Source organism: Phascolarctos cinereus, unplaced genomic scaffold, assembly GCF_003287225.1.
Source record: "Phascolarctos cinereus isolate Bilbo 61053 unplaced genomic scaffold, phaCin_HiC Scaffold_4;HRSCAF=312, whole genome shotgun sequence".
Lineage (NCBI taxonomy): Eukaryota > Metazoa > Chordata > Mammalia > Diprotodontia > Phascolarctidae > Phascolarctos > Phascolarctos cinereus.
Window position 1 is genome coordinate 357,113,144 of NW_027555847.1, and position 7,429 is coordinate 357,120,572.

Genomic DNA, 7,429 nt, shown 5'->3' on the forward strand with positions numbered 1-7,429 from the left:
TGCTCCTTGCATCCATCACTCTGTCACCTTGCTGTCTTTGAGATTCATTCCATCTGTCCATATCACCCTATGTAGATGCTTATTTCTGTCTATATATTAGCCTTTCTTCCTTTCCTTCTTAAAAAAAAAACCTTTGATACATTTTGTTTTGACACAACAGTCTCTTCCCAAAAAAATCTAATCAATCAATCAATAAACATTTATTAAATGTCTCCTATATGCCAGACATCATGCTAAGCACAAGGGGATACAAAGCAAGGCAGAAACAGTAACAACAACAAAACAGTCCTTGCTCTCAAGGGGCTTGTAGTCTAATTTGGGAGACAATGTTTATGTAGTCTTTTTTATTTTTTTATTCTGTGATGAGTCAATTGGGGTTAAGTGACTTGCCCAGGGTCACACAGCTAGTATCATGTGTCTGAGGCTGGATTTAAACTCAGGTCCTCCTGACTCCTAGGCCAGAGCTCTATCCACTGTCTTCACCTAGCTGCCCGGGAGACAACGTTTAAACAGTTATGTACAAACAAGTTCTGTACAGGAAAAATTGGAACTAATCAACTGTGGGAAAGTCCTTGGATTGAGATGGATCAAGAAAAAACTTCCTGTAGAAAATGAGGTTTTACCTGGGCCTTGAAGAAAGACAGGGAAGTCAGGAAGTGATGAGGAGGGAGAGAATTCCATTCCATGAATAAAGGACATCCAATAAAAATGCCGGTAGTCAGGAGATAGACAGTCTCATTCCTGGAACAAGGAGGACAATATCACTAAGTGGAACAGTACTTTTGGAGGAGTAAAGTTTAAGAAGACCAAAAAGGTAAGGGGGACAGATAATGAAGGACTTTGAAGGCCTGACATAGGATTTTACATTTGATCCTGGAGCAAATAGGGAGCCACTGGAGCTTATTGAGCAGGGTGGTAACATGGTCAGGTAGCATGGTACTGCAGCCTAGGAAAATCACTTTGACAGCTGAGTGTAAGATGGATTAGAGAGGGGAGATGTGGCAGGAAGACCAAGCAGCAGACATCTACACAAACCACTTTACTAAGTACCTCCCCCAAAGCAGTTTGGCAAAAGTGCCTCTACAACTTTGTAATTTACCAGTTTTTAACAGAATGGAAGATGGGTGATGTCTCATAAAGTCATTAGCTTCCACTTACCCAATTCTAATTTTTAATGAATTGTTAGCTTTTGTGCCTCCTTTTCCATTTGGCCAATTCTACTTTTTAAGGAGTTGTTTTCTTCAGTTGACTTTTTTTTTTCCATTTGGCCAATTGTATTTTTTTTTATTAATTTATTTTGATTTATCAACAATCCTTTCCATAAGCTTTTGAGTTTTAAATTTTTCTCCCCCTCCCTCTCCAAGATGTTCTGCAATCTGATACAGGCTATACATATAAATTCCTATTAAACATATTTTCACATTAGTCATGTTGTAAGGAGGAATTAGAACCAATAGAAGGAACCCCAAGAAAGATGAACCAAAACAAAACCAAAGGAAAAAAAAGAGCAAATAGCATATGCTTCAATCTGCATCCAAACTCCATAGTTCTTTCTTAGGATATGGATGGCATTTTCCATCATGAGACCTTTGGAGATGTCTTAGACCCTTGCATTGCTGAGAATGGCTAAGTCTATCAATGTTAGTCATTGCACAATATGACTGTTACTGTGTACAATGTTCTATTAGTTCTGCTCGCTTCACTCAGCATCAGTCCATACAAGTCTTTCCAGGTTTTTCTAAAGTCTGCCTGCTCATCATTTCTTATAGCACAATAGTATTCCATCACGTTCATATATCACAACTTGTTCAGCCATTCCCCAATTGATGGGCACCCCCTTAATTTCCAATTCTTTTTGGCCAATTGTATTTTTTAAGGAATTATTTTTTACAGTCAATTTTCGTCTTTCCTTTTCCAAGCTGTTGACTCTCTCTTGCATACCTCTCATTTCTTTTCACAATATTTCTTTTACCTCTCTTATATGGCTTTTAAAATCCTTCTTGAGTTCTTTTAAGTAGGCTTTTTTTGGTTTGAGACCAGTTCATATTCCCTTTTGAGGTTTCAGGAGTAGGTATATTGACAAGGTTTTCCTCTTCTGAATTTGTGTTTTGATCTTCCCTGTACCCATAGAAGGAATCTATGGTCATTGTCCATTTCTACTTTTTGCTCATGGTGTTTGCCTATTTCCTGGCTTTTGAAGTTTAGCTTTTCTGCTGGAGCACGGGGAACACTGTCCCAAGCTTCTTGTGCTGGAAGCCAGGGCCTGGTCACTGGCTTTGTGTGCTGGGGCTTCAAGTGCTGGCAGCTGGAGGCTGTAGGGGTCTGGCAGCTTAACTGGTGCTGAGCTGGGGTCCTAGTGGTGGTGACTTACATGTACTAAGGCCAAGGGTTTTCTCCAGCATTTTCCCAGGGCTACTAAAGATCTTGGGGTGAGGTGGGGGGTTTGGCTGCTGGAAGACACCTGCCCACTGGCGCACATGTGGTTCTCCAGGCTGGAGTCTGCTGGTTCCCTTGGCTGTGCCAAGGCATGCAGGGGGTCCTGGTGTTGGTGCTTGCCTGCTCCACCACCCTAGGGCTCAGGATCTCACACTGGTTGGCTTAGGTGGTCTTGCTGGGACACCTTCCAACATGAGTTCTCCTTCTATCAGAGCAAGAAAGACCTATAACATCAATCCCTCAAGCCTTTTGGGCTAAAAGACTGCTGTACCCTATCTTTCTGTTGGCTCCACTGTTCCAGGATTTTTCCTGAAGCACTATTTTCTGGGTTTTTAGAGGTTAATAAGGGAGAGTGAGTGTTTATTCCACCATCTTGACTCACGGAAATCTCAAATGGAGATTTAACAATGAAAGCCTAAATAATGAGTAGATCAAAGAACAAATCATAAAAACAATAATTACATGAAAGAAAATGATCATGAAAAAATATGTCAAAACTTCTGGGAGGTAGCTAAAGCAGTTGTGGGGGGGTAATCATAACCTCTAAAACATGCATTAATAAAATAAAAACGGTATTAATGAAATAAATACATTTAAAAATTAGAAATCCAACCAATAAACCTAAAATAAGAACAAAAGATGAGATATTAAAATTAGAATAGAAATAGTAACCTGAAAACCAAATAACTGGAGATGATAACTAAAACTAAAAGTTAGTCCTTTGAAAAGTAATAAAATTGACAAACCAATCTGTTTAAAAACCTCAGCCAAATGCAGAGAAGAAATCAAATGAAAGAAAAAAAAGCAAATGAACAAGATGAAATCAAAATAAAACCAAAAGAACTCAAAAGAATCATCAGAACCTACAATACATAGTTGTATGTCATCCAAATTGATTACACAAAAGAGACAGAGGAACTCCTTCAAAGATAAAAATGTCCAAACCAACAGAATACTAAATGAAGATCTTACATAATTCAGTCTCAGAAAAAGAAATAGAATTAGTGTAAAGGAACTCCCAAAAGGTGGAGAGGGGAAACTACTGGTCCCAATGGAGTCACAAAAAAATTCTATCAAAAGAACATTAATAGCAGTTTTACACAAACTACTCTCAAAAACTGAAAGATTCCTTTTAGGAAACAAATACAGTCCTAATACCTTAGCCAAGAAAGGATGAAGCTTGAATGAAAGCTATTTTTAAATAGCATTTTATTTTTTCCACTTAACACATGAAAAAAAATTTTTAACATTCATTTTTAGTGCTTTTTTTCTTTTATAAATTTGTTTATTTTTTATTTTTAATTTGTGGAATAAAACAAGCATTTCTATAATATAGCATAATGAAAAAAGATGATTGCACATGAAACTGTGAATTATTATGTACAATTTGCTATTCCTTTAACTATCTAATAAAATTGTCATGTAAATTTCTTTTTCTTCCTTTTCCCCTTTCCCTAAGATGGCTACCATTAGATATAAATATGTGTGTGTGTGTGTGTGTGTGTGTGTGTGTGTGTGTGTGTGTAAAATCATTCTATACATACTTCTATTTATCAGTTCTTTCTGTGGATAAGGATAGTGTCTTCATATGCCTTTTGTAGTTAATTTGGGCATTGATAATAGTCAAAATGACTTAGTCTCTCAAAATTGTTCTTAAAACAGTATTGCTATTATTGTATACAGCATTCTCTTGGTTCTGCTCATTTCACTCTTCATTATTTCATTTTTTTCTGATCATCGAGTTCCATCATTTCTTGTAGTAATAGTATTCCATCACAATCATATACCATAACTTGTTCAGCCATTCTCCAGTTGATAGACATCCCCTCAATTTCCAATTCTTTGTCACCACAAAAAGAAAAATAAATCTATTGATCGTGCACATTAATGACATCATTTCAAAAAATTTTAATAAAATCCTCAGGCTACAACAATTTATATAAGAAATCATACATGACTAAGCAGGATTTAAATGAAAATAAAAGACTCACAAAGAGTTAAATTAAGAGGCTGAATCAAAATACATTTTGTATTGAGAGGCATAATAAATTTTAAAAAGCAGGGGTGACTGTCATTGTCTCAGGAAAGAAACAGTAATATTGCGTGTGATTAAAGGAAAATCACAGAAAATATGAAATGTAAAATATTTAAAGGAACCATAAATAATAAAATATTATCAATATTTAATAAATGTGTGTAGAATGGAATAACATTTATATACTAAAAAGAAAAATGTACATTCAAAATGACACAAACCAAATTAAAAGTCCAGTTATTACATTCAAACTGTGCTCTCATTGATGCTTAACAATCCTTTCATGTATCTCTGATGAAGTTTCTATCATACATCCCAAAGTTTTTCTTCTAACCCCTATCTTCTCTCATCAAATATTTAATGTTACCTCCACCTCACTTTCTCAGCCAATAACCTTAGCTATTTCACTGAGAAGACTGAGACCATCTGTCACAAGCTCTTGCATCTCTATCCTCTATATCTTAAGACCCCTCTGCGTTTTCACCTATTCCTTCCTCTTTATTCTCAGAGAATAACTTAGTTCTTTTTATTTTCAAGGTTGACCCCTCTATTTGTGACCTTATTCCCATCTTTTCCAGCTCTCTTTCTTTCTCTCTACTATTCAGCTTCTCCCTATCATTGGGTCCTTTCCTGATGCCTATACATTTGCCCTGGTTTCTCTATCTTTAAAAAAAATAATCAGTTCATCCAAATATCCAAGCTAGTGACCTTACTTTACTTTACCCCTTCACTGATAAAATCCTAGAAAGTCTTAGTAACAGTGTCTCAACTTCCTCCCCACTTATTACTCAGTCTCTTGTATTGTGGTTTCTGACCCCATCACTCAACTGAAACTGCTCTTTCAATGACATTTTAATTATTAAATTTTATTATATTTATTCAGGATACAGTCTCCTTGACCTTTTTGTAGCATTTTCCTCCAACATATTTCAATGTTATTATAGCATCTGGGATAAAATTTATAACCCCCATGTTGTAGTTCCTACCCGTTTAGTGGCCTGAACAATGGTTGCTGCAGACCAGTCTTCAGTAGATAGATGAGTGCTCCAATTTCAGTAGAGAACTACTGGATGGATAAAGATTGCCCTTGTATTTCCTCAGACCAATCTATTGCCTCCAGCTGAGTGACAGTGAATTTTGGAGTAAATATAATCCATTCTTCCTGAAACAACTCCTTCTCTGCTGCTGCCTGCTCCTCCATTTCATCTTCTCTGGATCGTGTATAACTTCCCAGGAGATGGTACAATGCATACTCAGGACTTCAGGGGCCAGTATCTGCCATATCAGACCCACCGAGTCACCTCCTTTATTATTACATAGAATGGCAAGTCCACATATTGATGTGGAATATCTATGTTGCACAGTGGAATGGTTGGGAGATTAACATAAAATGCTTCAGTTAGAGGCTGGTGATCAGCTCTAGACTCAGTGACCATCAAAAGATATGGCTTCCCAAAAGCTTCTGGGATGTAGTTAATGAAGGTGCCAGGTATGAAGCATCAGCTGATAGGTTTGTCATCAGTGGAAGCAGCAAATTTCAAAATAGCCTGCTCCCAATATTTCTAGCTGAAATAACACTCACATTAGCTGGATCCCCAATGACAACAATGGCACAAGATGCCAGCAGATGCCATCATTATTTTTAGTAGCTATACTGTAGTATATACACACACACACACACACACACACACACACACACACACCACACACATATACAAACACATATTTTAGATATATTTTATTATATTAATTTTATTGTTACACATTTATTTACATTTAATTTTGTATTATTTTTTAGTAGATATGCTGTTCCATTTTCAACTTCAAGTTGGTGCCACCCCAATGGATTCCTGTAACAAGGAATTTGAGGACATCCTCCTTCATCACAAGACATTTAGGGCTCCAGACATTGTAAAAGTTTCCCTTTAAAGTTACAATGGAAACCAAACACAATGCCATATGGAACCCTTGAAGGATTTAAAAATTACTACCACATCCCCTGACTCCTCTTTAACTTCTTTTATCTAGGATAAACACCTGCATTTCCTTCAACCAGCCCTCACATGGCATGTTCTCCAGTCCTCTCACTATCCTAGTCACCCTTTATGAATTCACTGTAGCTTGTCTGTTCATCCTCAAATGTAGTGCTCACGCTAAACACAATCATCCAGACATATCCTGGTCTGGGCAGAGCTTCTAGGGGGCATGGTGGTTAGAGAGTAGAACTCCAAGTCAGGAAGACCTACCTTGTAATCCTTCTTCAGATGCTTACTAGATTGGTGACCCCAGGCAAGTCACATACTCTCTTTCAGCCCTGGATAATAATATCACCTACCTCACAGGCAAATCAAGGATAAAATGTAATAATTTATCAAGGTTTACTTTGTGAACTTTAAAGTGTTATAGGAATATTAACCATTAGCATTACTGACAATGTAACATCCCTTATTTTGGACTATGCCTCAATGAATGCAGTGTAAAGATAGCATTAATTTGGAGGAGGAGGTTCCACAAAGAAGTGGAAAAAGAATCTTTTTTGACTATTGTTCTTACTCCCACATCCCAGTACTGTTGATTACGCCTATACATCATGTCTCTCAACTGTCCCTTTGTCTCCACTCATGCTGCCCCCAGTGTACTCTATCACAGTCTAGTTTATCACCTCCATCCTGGACAAAGGAAATAACCTCCTCTAACGGAGAGACTGGACAATGAGACTGTACCCTCACTGGCCAGTCTCCATTATGCTTTCAACTATTCCTCTTCTCTCTAGTCTCTCCTCCCACTGATCCATTCTTCATACGAATACCCAAAATCTTCTTAAAGGATAGGTCAGATCATATAGTTCTCTAGCTCAAAATCCTTATCACCTTTAAGATAAAAAACACATTAGTTTAGCATTTAAGATGAACTGGAATCTAGTTCTAACTGACCTTTCCATCCTCTTTTCACATTACT

At 37.1% G+C, this 7,429-nt stretch overlaps 1 pseudogene; it reads right to left on the minus strand.

The window, feature by feature from the left end:
* Positions 1-5,430: 5,430 nt before the first annotated feature.
* LOC110216010 (small ribosomal subunit protein uS2 pseudogene) lies at positions 5,431-6,381 on the minus strand (annotated as a pseudogene).
* Between the last annotated feature and the right edge of the window lie 1,048 nt (positions 6,382-7,429).